Source organism: Anser cygnoides, chromosome 1 (genome assembly GCF_040182565.1).
Source record: "Anser cygnoides isolate HZ-2024a breed goose chromosome 1, Taihu_goose_T2T_genome, whole genome shotgun sequence".
Lineage (NCBI taxonomy): Eukaryota > Metazoa > Chordata > Aves > Anseriformes > Anatidae > Anser > Anser cygnoides.
The window spans coordinates 75,648,126-75,665,137 of NC_089873.1; the positions used below are offsets into that span (position 1 = coordinate 75,648,126).

General features: G+C 40.3%; 1 protein-coding gene across 5 annotated transcripts in view; it reads right to left on the reverse strand.

Moving 5' to 3' along the window:
- Nucleotides 1-13,464, reverse strand: part of MPPED1 (metallophosphoesterase domain containing 1) — a 64,823-nt gene extending 51,359 nt beyond the window's left edge. Inside the window, exon 1 of one of the 5 annotated variants that reach the window (XM_066990342.1) lies at nucleotides 13,354-13,464. The gene's annotated coding sequence lies outside the window, so the exon portion shown is untranslated. The other 4 variants (XM_066990340.1, XM_066990343.1, XM_066990339.1 and 1 more) reach the window with 4 other exon arrangements.
- Between the last annotated feature and the right edge of the window lie 3,548 nt (nucleotides 13,465-17,012).

A 17,012-nucleotide genomic window follows, 5' to 3' on the forward strand; every position in this document is an offset into this window, starting at 1 on the left:
TCAAACACAAGGCAGTCACTCTTCAGAATGGTTTGTCAAATAATAATGTTTTGTCAACACAATCATTTAGTGTCTTTTTTCCTGATTGCATTGCTGAATGTTTATTCCCCATCTTCCTTCAAGAAAACCCCAAACTCAAAACTTAATACATGTCAGTGCATAACTAAAATGTGAGTTAGTTAAAAAGAATCAGTTTAATCAATTCTCCAGAAAATCTGCACCATTTAGTAAGGGTATGCATTGCAGGTGGTTGTTCATCACATCCCAAGGAACCGAGCAAACTGGGCCTTCCATGCACACGCTCCTGGTTTAGTTGTATCACTGAAGAATCTCCTGATACAGATATGAAGGGCTCCCCCCTTCAAACACATTCTCTTCTTAGACAGCACTAGCCCCAGAATCTGGATTCACTGGAAAAGAAAGTGATTCAAAGGCTAACACACAGTTAAATGTTATTAAATATAAAAAAGGTAAAATCCACACAGGTTTTACGTTTGGGAGTAAATTTTCCCTGAAAGTTATGCAAGTCTAGAACAACAGCACTGAAAATGGATATAGGAACAAAAAAGTAAAACCAACTGGAATGTAAAGAGTATCCCCTAGAAACAGCAGAAAGTAATTTAACTGTGAATTTTACTTTTATTTCACAGTTTTAATAAAAAATGGATTATCAGGAACACAGGCGGGTATTTTTACAGTATAATGTTGTGTCCTTTTTAAAAGTTGTCTGTCTTAAATATTTACTTTCATGCAAGCAAGGGCTTTTTCATCTAGCAAATGTAAGGAATCTGCTTCAGAAGATGTATTTCATGAAAAGCTGTGCTAGAATGCAGCAATTCACTTGATATGTGCATCTTCTGGAAAACAGGACTCCAAGTTTTTTATGTCACCTTGTTGATGTGCCTTACTTCCATTCTGATGGGACCACTGCCAAGAGTGATGGATGAGGAAGGTCTTCACATTCACTCAAATTTTTAAAGCTATTTATAGGTACTTAGGTCTAATTCAGTTCTAGTGGGAGTCGAGCACCTAAGCATCTTTAAAAATCTGGGCTTCAGTTCTTCACCAGTTCTTCAGTTCTACTACAGATGTTAAGTGCTCCAAGAAGTGATAGTGTATTTTTGTTTTGGGAAATCTTGTCCTTAGGAAGCTGGAATGAGAGATTCAGCTCATTTTTGTTACTTGGTGAATGGCTGTAAAATGCTGACAACTCGCTGTCAGTAACAACCCACAGGAAGACAGTCTGAGAATGAGAGCAGATTCCTTCATGCCCTCCCCTAGAAGTGAGTGGTAAGGAAATGGTAGAAAAACAGCAAAGAAAAATTTGAATTTTAAACACTCTCAGATGATGTGTTCAGGCTACAGAACAAGCAGCAGCACAACGAAACGTGCCAGAGCAGGGGGAGGGAAGGGAGGCACAATTCTTGTAAGAATAATCGAGTACAAATCGCTGCATTTAGGAAATAAGAAATTATGATGGCAGATGTGAAGAACCCTCCCTGAAGAGCTTCCTGTATTAAATTATGCATTTGTAAAGAAGCTTGAATGGGCAAGGTCAGAGATTTTATAGGGGATAAACTGTTCTAAGTGAAGCTACTTGTGTTTGAAACTATTAGAACTGGTGACTTCTATAAATATTCTCTACTATGATTAATAATTTAAGATTCCACGGCTCTATGTGAGGATTTCAAACTACCTGAAAAAACACCCTGTGTTTTATAATCCAAGGCTTATGCCCACTTTACGCACAGCTGAACTGAAGCTGCAAAGGCATTAAGGCACTGCCTGGTGGGACCTAGAATCTCCCTTTTGCCTTAGGAAGATCCCAGTGCCTACAGCAGCTAAGACACAGCTTTTGTCAACCTCCTGGTTGGTCCTGTCTTTCATGACTACTCTCAAGTGATACATCAAATCCACTGCACAAGCAGCAGATGTATTCAGGCACCTCTGATGTCCACTCAAGCTCTGCTTCCTCTTTCTGGGTAAGGGGAAGATAGCATTTAACAATACAAACTAACTCAAAAGAACATTTTCTTCCAACTTTGTTTGCAAACAGAAACAAAGCACAGCAAGTACAGCACTCATACAGCATTTAGTGCTCAAGACTTCTTTTAAGCGGGGAATCTATCCTCACACATGGGAGATCATGTGACTCACACCATTAGGCCAGCCTTTGAGAATGCTAGCTACAGACATTCATCTAGAAGTTCACCATATAAAATGTAGGAAATAGAAAGATACATCTCACTTAAAAAAAATAAAATAATAAAAAAAAAGAAACACCACAGTACTGATGAGCCTTCTGCCAAATGACAGTCCCCCAGTGTCAACCCTGGACACATAAAAAGTATCCAAGACAGGAGGAGGGAAAAAAAAGGAGCCAGATACTGCACTGAAAATAAGATAACTAGCAATCACATTAATAGCTTGTGCTAAACAAAAATCAGATACTATAGCGCACATAATCAGTAAGCATAATTCAATAGCAAGCTTAATTCAAGCTCATTTCAGAAACATACACAGATGTCTTTGAACTTTACCTTTCAGTCTAGGGTTTCATTCCTGCATAAGTGGTTGGCTGACTATGAACATTATTGGTGTTCAACAGAACAAGCTGTCTCTTTCCAGCTTGACTGATAACTCATCACTCCTCTCTTTCTGTTTCAATTTCCAATAGTCTCCAAAACTGTAACTTTTTTTTTCTTCTAATATTCTGAAATGTCTTCCTTTCACAAACCAGAGTATAAAATGTAGCAGGGAAATAGTTATCTGCTTTTATAGCATGCAAGTTTTAACATTATATGCCCAGCATTACGAATACAGAACACTAAGACTCAAATCCCCACAGCAACAACATGCTAACCATCCTCTTCCCCCAGACTTATGGAGCTGCGGGATGTCTGCCAGAGAAACACAGGGAAATGTAAAAATGACTGCAAGAACATGAATACTAAAATAAATATCACAAACCTGGCTGTTAGAATCACAGACTGAGAAAAAGCTATTAAATCAGCTAAGCCATCTTCTTACTGGTGTCAGGAATGTTCTCCATACATTATTTTTTTGCTGCCTCTCCAGCATGTGCTCAAAGGTTCACAAGAGCCCTGATCCAAAGACCACTGTATGTAGTAATAAGTATGTAGTAAAAAAGGCACCTTCATGCAGCTATAAAACATCAAAGCCGTATTTTTTTCAGGGAAAGCCAGTGAGACAACAGGAGTAAAATACCTTAAAGAAGAGTGTGAGAGTTTGCAATAGACTGCATAGGCACACACCTGCTTCTTGTGCAAATCATAGATTGATAGAGTGGTTTGAGTTGGGAGGGACCTTAAAGATCTTCTAGTCCACAACCCCTGCCACGGGCAGGGACACCTTCCACTAAAAATCTTGGATACCGGTTAGCAGAAACCCCTTCTAGAGCTTCATCGAGAGTTCAGGTTGTCCCCTATACTGAGGATAAACTGTTCTTCATAAGCTGTCAGGTCATCCTTTACACAGAGAAGTAGGCTCTTTATTTAAAAAAAAAACAACAAAAAAGTGCCACTGAGCAGCAGTGGTCCCAACTGTCATTCCCAACATTCTTATAACCATTAGTATTTGGCTTCATTATCACAAATTAATACTTTTCTGTTTTAACCCCCACCCAAACAAGTTGTTATAGACTGCCCAGCGCTAACTGAACATACTAGACCCTGTAAAGCAATTACTTATTATGAGAACTAGGCTGAAAAACAATTTTTTTTTTTGCATTGAAAATATCCATTTCACATACTCCAGACAGAAGCCAATCAATGGAATTAGGCTGCTAACTTAGCTCTGCCATCAGGAAATGAATACTGAAATAATCCTGAAAAGGCATTATTCTGTGTGAAAGGATGAGCTAAGCAAATCACTCTGCAGCTAAAAGCTTTTCCAGAGTGATACACTCTCCTCTTCCTTCTCTTCATTTTCTGAAACTGAATGCAAGTCCTAGCAAACCAGAACCACCAAGTCTTCCTTTAGCAGACCGGCCTGGATTCACGTAACAAATGCAGAAATCTGAACGCTCTCAAACATACTTGCAGACTTTGAAATGAAGGCAGCATAATCAAATGTTCATAGAGACACTTGTAGATTTTAAGGTCAATCACGCACACTGCTACTGATGGCTACATTAGGCTTTCTAAATTAATATGATTTGTTGTACCAATTGCATTTAAAAAGCCAACAAACAAAACTGCAATGTATTGAAGCAAAATATGCACCCATAAGGCTCCTTTCCACACAGCAAACATGTTACATACCTGCAATTAGTGACAACGGGAATTAAACAATATTTAAAAAACCACCAGACTCCTTGAGGATATCTGAATTATCATCTTATCATCTGTGGTGTCATTTTAAGGTATCTACCCCTCTTACAAACTTCCCAGAGTTCTACCTTACGAACACAGGGACCTAGAAAGTCTGCTTGGAAAGCTAACCCCACTTAAGCTGCAGAAGAAATATGGCATTTGAGAATGTTAGTTTTTCTAAATGTCAGTTTAGCTCTGGTGAAATGTGCCAGGGTGACAGCCTTCAAGCCTCAAGTCCTTGATCCACAGCACACACACAGGCCTGGCACATGCAGGGGCCTGGCACACGTCCCTGGGCTGCCTTTGTGCCTCAGACCTAATTGGGAGAGACCACTACTGAAGGGCAGCTCTCACTTCATAGCCACACATACTGAGAAATCTCTGCTTTTAAGCAGCAAATAAATGCGTAAGTTAGGGTGACTTTTGTAATACAGATTTACCGCCACATAAAAAGTGGAACGTGCTCACCAGTTCATTCTGTGAGTATCCTGAGATGACAAAATACATTGCACCATCTGCTTCTCAGGGCACGACATGTAGGTATATTGATGTGCATGCTTATCAAATATCAGAATAAAACCTTTAAAATGCCTCTCTAAAATGGCTCTTACCATGGATTTCACAATCTTCACCTGGTAACTAGAGCACATGCGCCGCTGTACTCTGGCCCTCATTTTCAAAAACCTTTGCTTATGGTGTATCTTTAATTGAAAGAGAATTTAAGCATCGTGCCTTCCAGTTTCAGCTCTCTTCAGAGGACTCTGGTAAAGAAGTTAAATCATCTTCACGACTTATTAAGGAGAGCCTTTGGATCATCTTTTTAAAACACATCTGAGATGGTTTTCTGCTAGTGAATCTAAATTTGCTAACTGTTATCAGTAACACTCAGTTCTGTGACCATATCTTTTCAACAGACATCAGAACTTTTCCCATCCAAATAACCAAAACCAGCAGGCATAGTTCTCGATTACCTGTATGTCTCAAAATCCTATAGACTTCAATGAAAATAAACACAAGATCTATCCTCTGCTTCGAATCACCTGCTTCACCTGTCAAAGAACACTTCAGTGCCTCTTCATGTATATCACATATTTGTTAACTGCAGATCTACAGGGCACGGAGCTATGCTTTGTATGTGAAAAGATCCAGTGACTTAAATAAGACCTTCTATTTCTCTGTAATTATAATTACCTTAACCTGAACTAGAAAAAAAAAAATAGAAAAAAATCCCCAAAGTTATTTCTCACCATGCTAAAATACATATCATTGTTCTTCTTTGCTCATTATAATGACCTGTCAAATACAGTATGGCAACATTCTTCACTGAAATTTACTTTTTTCTTCAAATTAGCTTTTTTCCATTGCTCTGAAACACAATACATGTTTCTCTCATTACGTTATAAGTAAAGAACACTAATGTACTTGTTAGTTTTAACTGTCATAAAAGGATTTTATAGACACAGCAAGTAAGAAACGTGATAAATAATTTGTCTTTTGGAACTGTGCCCTTATATTCACTTCTGTGGAGTTTCCTCAAAACATACATCGTACCTACTATATGCCAAAGTACTGACCTGGCACCCAGAAAAAGAGATGTATCAATGAGTTCAGAAAACACCAAAATTACACATTTGCCTATGAAATCTAATTCTATATTTAGTTAAAGCAGTTACCACTTTTAAGCCTTCTTAGCTAGTCTTAGTTTGAATGATGATTGTATGATTTTAAATTACCTGTTCAAATTTTCCTACCTGGGCTCACAAAACTAGAGTACTTGTGTATACTATTTATTAAGATTTAATTTTATTTTGAATTAGATTTAATTTTATTTTGAATTATCAGGAGCATGATTTTCTAAACTAATTCTCATCCATACAAATAACTGTTAATTTATTCAATTTAAAAAAGAAACACAACCTAATAATATTGCTTTGTCTTCTTAAACATGCACTTGACAATGTACCAAATTTTAGATTTAAACACTGAAGTACTCTAAGATTTACAAATAGACTGAACATTTGCTAACGCTAAATGCATTAATGTAATCCTACATACGATTTTGACTGAATGTATAAAACATCACATTTGGATAAAATATTTAAATGGATACATTTTTCTTAAGGAAAACTAAGTCTCTTCCCTGAAAAACATAGCTTTTTGGTTTGATGCTGCCTGTATTTATGCCAAAATATTTGCCGAGGTAGCTAATCTATTTAAGTAATTACCTCTAAGGAAGTAAATTTTAAATAAATATCTAAAAGCCACAAAGCTCATTCCTCACTCTAAAAAAATTGCCTTCATCTCTGGCAATATTTCAGAATCTGCTGTTACTGAAGATCCTAAGGTCATACAAGAAAAATGACAAATCTCAAAATGACAATAGTAATTCCAATGCAAAAATAGCTAAAAATACAGGTTATCTGGAAAAATTACCAAAGACGGACATTCCAATAGGAGTAAATTAGGGTTGCAGTGATTTGATTCCGTTTCAGTCTGCAGTTTGGGCATGCCTTCTGATAAGGCTCTTGAATCTCTTAAAATATTTACTTAGAAAAAGGAATATGTAAGTACTGAAATATATATTTAAGAAAACAGAGTAGGTTTAAATTTGTAACTGAAGAACTTTGTTCTCTTTCTTCGCCTTTTTGTGACAACTTGCCTAACTCTCATTTTCTGGCATTCATCTGTACAAGCACCACTGGGTGAAATCCACTTGCCTGAGCCACAGAATTTATCCAAACCAATTTCACTGCAAATTGTGTAAAAATGCATAGAATTTAGCTGATTGGATCATTCACACATATGTGAGGGCAGAATACATCCCATATAATTTAGCCTCTTCACTCTGATACCAAAATTTTAACAGAATATGACAAAGCCTAATATTGAGTGGAGGACTATCCCAGCCATCAGTTTGGTTAGTTTCCAGGTAAGAACTCAAAAGTCAGTGTCTGCCACCAGCAGCGGTAGCCGATGATCAGCAGCGTACAGCACGCTGCTGGGGTAGCTGAGGGCAGATGCAAGCAGGCAGCACCCCTGGAGCAGACAGCAGGAAAGGCAGCAGCTCCCCTGTGCTAAGGTCGGCAGGGGCTGGTGCTGCTGCTTCACACGTGGGCAGCTTAATACCATAGGACAGCTCACAGGGTCTTCCCTTTTTGTGAAGCAGCATCTCTCAGCTTTGGATGAACTCCTATTGCCAATATTCTCCTCCAATTTCAGGAAGAAATCTAACACTAACCAGTCTTGAAGGGCTGCTGATCTTTATGTCAATACACAGGAATGGGAAAAGAGAAGTGGCCACTCTAATACCTGTAGCTGAAGATGAATGAAATGCCAAAGTACAAGCATGCCAACATACATAAGGCAGAATGTAGAACACAACTTACATGTACATACACCTACAGTGATATTACTTTTGAGATAATTATATAATTAAAAGGAATCAAGCAAAATGTTAACAGCTTTATACATCTTTCTCTTAGACACAAAACTTTGAAAATTGAGTATATTGTCCTATAATTTTTGTTTCTACTTTTCAATCATTTAGCTGCATTTATTCACTGAAATCCTTCGCGTCATCTCATTAACGTTCAGGGAAGGAGTCAGTGAGTTTGCCCTGTTTATTTTTACAGGTATCCTCCCCAGGACTGATAAAGGAAAAATATACAACAAAATACTTAAATGTGTTTGTTTGATGTTTAAATATTTAAATATGGTTGTTTGGACCACTCACTCCTTGTGCCTATGACGTCATGCCTAAAGAGCCCACCAGAAACTGAGACAAAGATAATGAAAGCCTTTCTTTCAAAGAATGAGGACAGAGAATACAGGGGTAGTCCCAGGTAAACAGTCCTGATGCAGAGTGTTTCAGGTCAGACACCTCTGCGTATTCACCAGATCTAAAATGTCCAGCTGCTGCTTTGCTAACCAGAAGAATCTGGTCTTACACTGCCTTTCTCGCACAGGGATGCTTCAAATCACTGCTCTCCCTGAAACTGAAGGGGCTACTCCTGAGAGTACATTTGTGAGAATGGCTGTACTGAGGCACACTCCAGCTCGGCTAGCTCAGGGGGAAGCTCTCGCCCTGCAAAACACTGATCAGCCTGCTCCAAATGCAGGATCATTGCTCACTGGGCTGGCTGTCACTGAACTGTGACTCCAAGCTGTATGCACACTACAACATCTGATTTGCTGGCTCTTTAAAAAACTGATTTCACAATTTTAATTGGACCAACTACAAATCTTCATTTGACCTGAAAGATGCTAAAACAAAGTCAAATATTTCAGTGGTGAAAAGTAAAGGGAGACCAAAATGAAAAAACATTTAGAAGGAAAGTATCAAAGTAGTGAAATGAAACCACTACACTTTTTTGGATTTGCTTTTCCTTTATGTTCCTTACTTGATCAACCTGGTGAAACCAGAAATTATTTTTTTTTGGTGCTGTCAGATCTGAATTTCCACTGAAACACACAGAAGTTGACATTTCTTTTTTTTATTATTACTTATATTTAATATTCAGTTTTTACTATTTTGTTAACTACTAGCAGCAGTTGAGTTTTAATCCATCCCACCCCCTTTCCAGTAGGCAAGGTATCTTCAACTTTTATCAAAATCTACTCACACTAGGGACTTTAGTACATGTGCTGAGGGACAAAACTGAGATACATCTCAGAATTGCAAGACTGTGAAGGTAAACTTTAAGTAATAAATTTTTGGTTTACCACAAAACCAGAAAGAAGGCTGTCACATAAAGAAGACATAGTCCCAGTATTATTATTTATTATTATATGAGTGTCTACAGACCAACTGAAATCCAAGAACAAACTATGCTAGGCATTGCACAAACAGCAGCAAAAAGCTTCTGTCCCGAAGAGCTTACAGTGTACAGAAACTCAACAAAGGAGTAGGGGCAAACAATAATACAGCAACATAGAAAAATGATCAATGCAATGACAGAACATTATGTTCCTTCCATCTTCTTTTGCAGAGAAGGAAAAAATAAACAAGATTAGCGTCACAAAAGACAAAAGCAGAGAAAAGATGGGTTATTACAGCACAGGTAAGAAGAGGAAAAAGCAAAGAAAGTGGCATGCAGGATGTTTGAGCTACAGAACACGTTAAGAAAAGTGAAGCGACTGCAAGAGCTGGCAAAGAGAGCTTGAGCAAAATAGCCAGTTAGGATAAGGCAGAGAAAAAACAGTCCAAAATATCAGCAACCATCAGTCTCCTTCATATGTTGCTTCTACAGCTGCTCTGTTGGCTTCAGTCTTTGGTTGAATGGCAAGACCCTCACCCGCCATAAGAGAAGCTGGTCTAGCTGTATGGCAGAGACACTGACCTTAAAAGGTCAGAAGGGCACGCTGCATAAGACATAGCATTGAAAAGAGTCATATCTGCTAGACACAGTAACCTTCTAATTAACAGAAATGTATAAATGAAAAAGATCTAATAAGTAAGGGCAAATACTTGCAGTTGAAATGTATTCAGAGGTATTACACCTCTGAAAACAGATAACCTAAGTAAAAAACATACATAAAAAATTCCTTGTTACACCAATATTAGTATGGCTCTGCGTGGTCATACATAGCATATTTAAATGACATTACAAAGCCAATTTTACTCCAATGGTAAATATTCACATTTTAAATAGTGATTAAATGGATAACGCTAAGCATTTTGTATTTAGGTTAGTGTAATGAATCCCAATTCAGTTACAACTGCATGTTACTACATATATAGCATGATGGTTATTTGTTAATCCTAATATAATTTCCACTGTCATATCAAATCGCAGCAAAACTGTCACCCTTGTTGACAGTTTCAACAAGGAGGTCAAGCAGTGAGCAGTCACAAAGAATGAACTGCTTTACTCTCTAGAAGTGGTCACTGCTGAAGCAGGTGAATAGTCATCATAACAGCTCTGCTCCTTTTTGCTACGTATCTTACACTAGACTGTCATTCTGCAACCTTAGTCAAGCATTACATTCACATGTATTTTATATATAATAACGTTAGCCTCAAAGGATGACCTTCTAAGAGAAAGTCACAGGTTAACAGCCCAGTGACCTTAAAGGACCCTCTTACATTACTAACCTTGATGGTATTTCAAAGCAAACCTGGAATATTCACAGTTGAAACAGAAACATGTATTTAAGTTAGAAATAAGAGACCAATTTGCTTTCAGACACTCTGACACAAACCCAATTTACCTACAATGTTCACAGAACCAGATGTACGTGCAAACTACAGTTACCAGCACTATACTTAGTCCTCTTAGGAGACTTCACAGTGCGCACTGTAAAAGTCTGATGTATGTTTGTGTAACAGTAACGTGTGAAAAGGCTCTTCCCTGAGATTACTTTACACATCCTCACTGAATGTGACTGCTTGCTGTTCTTCAAAACGAGGTCCAACAGGAATCAAATGTACTGCATGATTTATTTTTACTATGTTTATTTATCATTTGAGATGAAACCTGTTTTCATGCACAAAAATACTGAAATCCTCAAATATAAACTCATTTTTTTATTCACTATTTGATACCATTTCTACGCGTCAGGAAGAAGAAACCAGCTAGATAATCAACTAAGCAGATACCTGGTTCCAGGGCATTTGAGTCTGCTTCCTCCTGATTCAGTGGCAAAACTCTTGCTGACTTAAAAAACAGTAAGCTTTTCATACACATCTACATGTTCTACCAAAATACAGAAATGCCCAGTCATGTTTAACTCTTCAGGTGAAAGGGACTGCACCTGAAGCAGCAGATCTGATCTTATTCCCTTCCTAAAAGGACATATCCTGGACATTTTTTCCTAATTCCTTATAACAAATTCAATCAAATAAATATTATCACATACAACACCATGCTCTATGAACTGTTAATTCAAGATGCAGAAACATCGATGTCAGAATAGGCTATGTATGCCAAAACAGAACTCTGGTCCGCTTTACATTCCTGCTGACAGTTTCCGTAATGAGCACACAGCATTAAATAAAAACCATGACCTGTTTAAACAAAGATCAGAGCACCAGCTATATCTTTTCATTCTCGCATGTTTGTTGTTTGGCATCACAAACTAATACCAAAACAAGTGTCTCCAAAACAGCTTTTCACACAGGGCATGAGGGATTTGCTCTAGTCTACCAGGAAGAGTTGTTTATCTTTAAAATGGGCATTTTTCTTCATGTAAATACATACAGGCACTAGCAGAAGTTACCGTGCTTTAAATTAGACCAAAGGAGAGCAGAGAGAGGAAAGAGGGAATTATGTACAAGCAAGAAATCTGAAATTCTTCTGTTGCTGCCTGAGACAAAGAAGAAAAGCAGAAGAGCAAAGCTAAAACTGTTTAAACATACCATTAAAATTTCACAGCTAACAATTGATATCAATCAATTCATGTATGTATCATACATGGAATAGCCATTACCTATAGATAAAATAAAATTATAACCACCACCACCACCCATTTGTATAGTACACTGCCAGAAAATTTACAGTGCCTGGCATCATGGAACAGTTTAATATGCATGGGTCCAACACAGCTACCATCATATAATGACTACTTAACTTGTCTTCTCAAAAGATACTCTCATTTCGGTAGTCAAATCTTGGCCATACACATTTAAAATGTAGTCTTGTATTTTAAATATCTGTCTACTGATGCTCTCCTGAACAACTGAGAGTTCACTTGATCGGGAGCCAATCACAAAGTTTAATAATCTTGCCTAGCTATCAATTTATCCAGAATATACAAACCTCCTTAAGTCTAAGTTACTTACTAAATTTATTAAGCACTAACTGAAGTTGCAGTGGTTATCAATACCAGACATTATGAGCAAACCTCTTAATTATGATATTGTCAAGGTATAGATTATGTAAGCAGAAATCTTTCACTATTGATCATTTGCCAAAGAGAACGTAATGTTCAAAACCCATCCCGTTTCTGCACGTTCCCCAGATTTATCTCCTACGTTGTCCACATCCCAGCATATGTATTAAAAATGTATTCCACGTTACCTTTCTGAAAGTGCCAAACACAAACCGCAGGTATAAAGCAAGCAATATATTAAAAGCAATGAAATCCCTATCTAACCCTCCCTGATTTTGCCTTTATTTTTTTTTTCCTGCTTCGAACCAAGTAGCGGCGCGACCCACTCCACGCAGATCTGCACGGATCCTGAAAAACTTATGGCACAGGTCTCCTCCCGCGGCGGAAACTTTGGAGGTCACCGAGCCCTCGCCCACCACAACTAGGTGCTGTGCCACCTCGGGGGGCCTCCGCGCCAACTCCGCCGACAAACTAACTTCTGCCCGAGGGCGGCCGGGCTCCGTGGGGCGCCCCGGGGAGAGGCAGGGAGCGGGCAAGACGGCGGCCGCACCCCATCCCCGGGAGCAGGGTGCCAGCCCTTACCTCGGCGCACCCCCCTTCTCCGCTCCGGCACGGCAGCATCGAGGCAGGACAAGAGGAGCTGCCGGCGGCTCTCCCTGCACCTCCCTGCTCCTCGGAGAAGCCCTTCCCCCCCGTCGCTCCCCCCCCCCCCAAGCTTTGGGGCACACACACAGATCTATTTTTTAAGGAGCACGGAGAAGCAGCCGCGGGGAAGCTAGGCTGGGAGAAGCAAAACCCTGACGCGCCTGGGGTGGGTAGGGAAAAAAGGGGGGGGGGGAGGGGAGGGTGTGCAGACCCTGGCACACGCAGCCGCAGCCCCAGCCCCCAGCCCCACCGTCCCGCCGCCCCTGGTGCTCCCGCAGCGGGGAGCTGGCCCCGGGCGCGACCCCCCCGCCCCGAGCTGGCGCTCAGACCCCACCCGGAGCGGCCACTCTGGTCCCTCCCCTGCCGCACAGGGGCAGGGGGCGCCGGGTTGGGGTGCGGGGCGGGGCCTCCCCCAAAATACTCACCCTGCCCGCCAGGGCTGCCTGGAAGCCGCCTGATTTTGTGCGAGCGGTCGTCTCCTTCTCCGGGAGACCAGCCTCCCCTCCCCCCGCCTCCCCTCCCCCGCCTCCCCCACCTCCCCCACCTCCTTTGGGGGGCTAGGAATCCCCCAGTGTCGGCCTTCCCCTCCTCCCCGCCCGGCCGGGGCTCCATGGCCCCGGGCCCGAGGCTGGGGCTGGGACTGGGACGTGCCAGAGCTGCGGCGGGGGCTGGGGTGGGGGGCAGCAGGGGGCGGCGCGGGGCTGCCCCCGGCGGGCCGCGGGGGAGGCTGCGCCCCGGGGAGCCCCGGGGCAGGGTTGAAGCGGCAGCTGCCCGGGGAGGCCTCTGCCAGGCGGGAGGGCGGGCGACCCCCTTCTGGAGCCCTCCTCACGGACTTTCCCTCTCGGGCCCCGGAGCCTTGGGGCCGGGGGAGCCGCTGTGAGCCCTGCAGAGGAGAAGGGGGTGCCGGGCGGGTGTGGGTCTGTGAGGTACTTGTGGAGTGCTGGAAGTTGGGGTGGCATGGGGGCAGGCCGCGGCTCCGCCAGCGGCCGGCGTGCTCCTCAGAGGCACTGAGCATGCACGGCTCCTGCCAGCTCCTAAATCAGGCCATGATAGAATCATAAATACATAATACTCCTCCGATGTGATGAGTAGGGAGCAGGAGAGTTAAACGCATACATCAAGGAGAGGCAACTGACATGTAAAAGGCTTTGCTGTGCAGTTGTTGAGCGATTCTGAAATGAAATATTTTAAAACCCTTCCAAGAATAAATTTAATTCCTGCACGCTTGTTTCTGGATCGCCTACTAGGCAAGGAAGTGTGCTGGATAGCTAGCAACAATTAGTAGAGTTACATCTGCTTTTAGCACACATGGTGACTTTATCACTGATAAAGCAGTCATTGAAAAAAATCCATGCTAGAAAACGTCCATTCTATCAAGACTTAGGGTTTGGACATTTGTTCTATGTAAGCATGAAAGAGGTGGCATTAGGAAAAAAATCTGGAGGAAATAAAGCAATGCACCTCAGACTAGCCCAGCAGTCAGCACATCCCCTTGAACGCAGGCCTCCACGTAGGGGGTGAATACCTCAGCTACCCACTGAGCAATTATCTACTCTCTGCACAGATGGAGACGAGGCCAGGCTGTGTATCAGAAACCGAAAACTGGACCTGAAAACCCTCCCTCACAGTTTCCGTTACTGGCAAAACGTGTATTTATCTTGAAAGTTTGCATTTTGACATGTCAGCATTTTTACAACAATATAAATGTGCTTGAAATTTTTTTGATCAGCCTAATGGTTAGGACCTATTAGAAGCTGCAGAACATATTCACAATCAATTCACTTACTCACATGCATGAATACAAGCTTAGAAAAGTAATTACAGGCACCTGTTTTTGGAAATCTTGAGGCTGTGTAGTTTCCCCATGGGAAATATGAGTAATAAATTCCTTTAAAAAAATAAAAAATGTGCTAAGTATTACTCGTATTTATTTTTGTCTTTAATATTAAAATTGTTGATGAAATATTCCAGATATGGTAAGGTTGGCTTGACGTAAATCTTTCCTTTTAATTATTGTTTGATAGATGAGGCAGAAAAAAGAATATCTTGGTGACTTAGGTGTGGGGTTTTTCATTGTTACTGTTTGTTTTTACTTTTTAAATTTTTAGTTGTCTTGCCTAAGAGAAACTGTTTATACTTTTTTTTTTTTGTTAAACATGTAAACATAAATTTGCAGCCGTATTACCAAATATGGCTATTCTGATTGCTCTTCAGCTAAAGGATGACGTATCCGTACACATTGTATGATTCTATTTTAGCTTTTAAATCTTTATTCAGAACATTAATTGTTACAAAATAGTGAATTATAGCTCTATTGTTACAAAATAGTGAATTATACTTTACATTTTTAGTTGTTTACTTATGATTTGTGTCAAGTTCTTTTTGTATGAAAACTGACATTCAGTTAAAATTTACATGACATCGTTTTAAATTGTTCATTAATTAAGACTACCTTAAATGTTCTTGATGCATTTCAAAAGCATGTTTGCCTTTTAAAATACTTCATGAAACAACTGAAATAATGACATGCAGAAAAGGAACTGGAAGCATCTAGTAGCCATCACCTTCATAGTCTTAGAGAAGACGGATCTTATCCTCTCTTACTTAGGTTTAGTTGTAGATTAACAGAGGAAAATAGGCGATCTTTATTGTAGTCTTACGTCGATTTTTCAGCTTTGAGTTAAATAGTTCTTAACTGAACTTCTTGCATGGCTTGAAACAAAGACACTTACTCTGCCTGTAGAAGACACTGCAGCTCTCAGAAATTGCTCTCCTGCATCATTTAAATCCTGTTCCATATGCTTAGCCAGTGGCTTTAGTCAATTCACTGGCATCACCTTCAAAACTTCAGCAGCAAACACCTCTTTTGATTGACTATCTGAACTCACTTCAGTACATGACAGCAAGATCTAAATTATCTCCAGTATCACATGTAATTGGAAGAGATGCAGATTATATATATGGGGGGGGGGAGGTTAAATAATGAATTCTGGGGGCAAATACGATGGAATAATGTTGTCCATTATGGACAGTATTTCTAATCGTATCTTGATCAAATTCAAGGGATAATAATGCAAAGAGCCCCTTTAGGGTTCTATTTTCAACTTTAGGGTTCTATTCAACTATTTATAGTTGCCCTTGATTGTACAAAGAGAATGTTACTTTAAGGTGGGCAAATGAAGTTCAGGAGAACACTGGGGAAGGCAGAAATGGATAGTAAAGATAGTTCTGTATAACAGCACATCTCTTTATTTCTGCTAAATGTTTGTATTTCATTTGGGTTTTTGGTCATTGTTAATTATTTATGTGTAGTTTAATTTAAATCCATACTTCAAAAGTACCCATTTTTTCAGTGGGTAAACAGATCGTACCTACTTCAGGATTTTTTTATGTTTCTCAAATAGTTTGATTTTTACATATATGGGGCCAGCAGACTTCTGTCAGCGCAGCGTCACTGCAGAGGAGGAACAGTAGACCACTGCTGAGTGACATTCTCTAGCTCTGAAATCTTCAGTCAATCATCTCTTGTGTTATCCGGTTCTATCCTCTCTGCTTGACATGTCAGACTTCCTGCATGTGTGCTGCAGAGCTAGTCTACACGTATGCACTATGCCGATACCTCCTAGACTAGTCTGATTTAGGATCCCACAATGTTCCCCTGACGGATCAGGTTTAACGCACATGTGCAAGTACAGCTGATCTAAGCATTGTGTGGTCCTAGCCTGGACTCTTGAATATTCTGCGTGCAAGTCAGTGTACATGCACTCTGGTGTTTTGCTCTGGCCACAAAACCTGGACAAATAAAGAAGACCATCAAGTTGTGCCTGCACATGATTACCATGCGGAGGAAATGACATATGTAGGAAGCCTTATCTATAAAGTAGCCTTACTTCTTCATTCTCCAGCAATGGAGAGACCTGTTACTTGGGCAGTGGAACTTCATTGTTAACATACACACAAAAAAAAGTTTATGGTTTTTCGTCTCCCCCTTTCTCTTTCCCAGAGAAATTTAAAACTGGGTCTAATGCCTGACTAATATTCCATTGTCATTTCTTTAGTGGAGGGAGGTCATTAATATGCATTATGTTTTTCATCTAATAAGTACATAGCTATTTCAAAATACTAAATGTATTAGTCAAATCATTCTCATTCATTCTCATTCTCATTCACAGTTTTCCAGTAAAGCTCAGTGATCTTTCAATT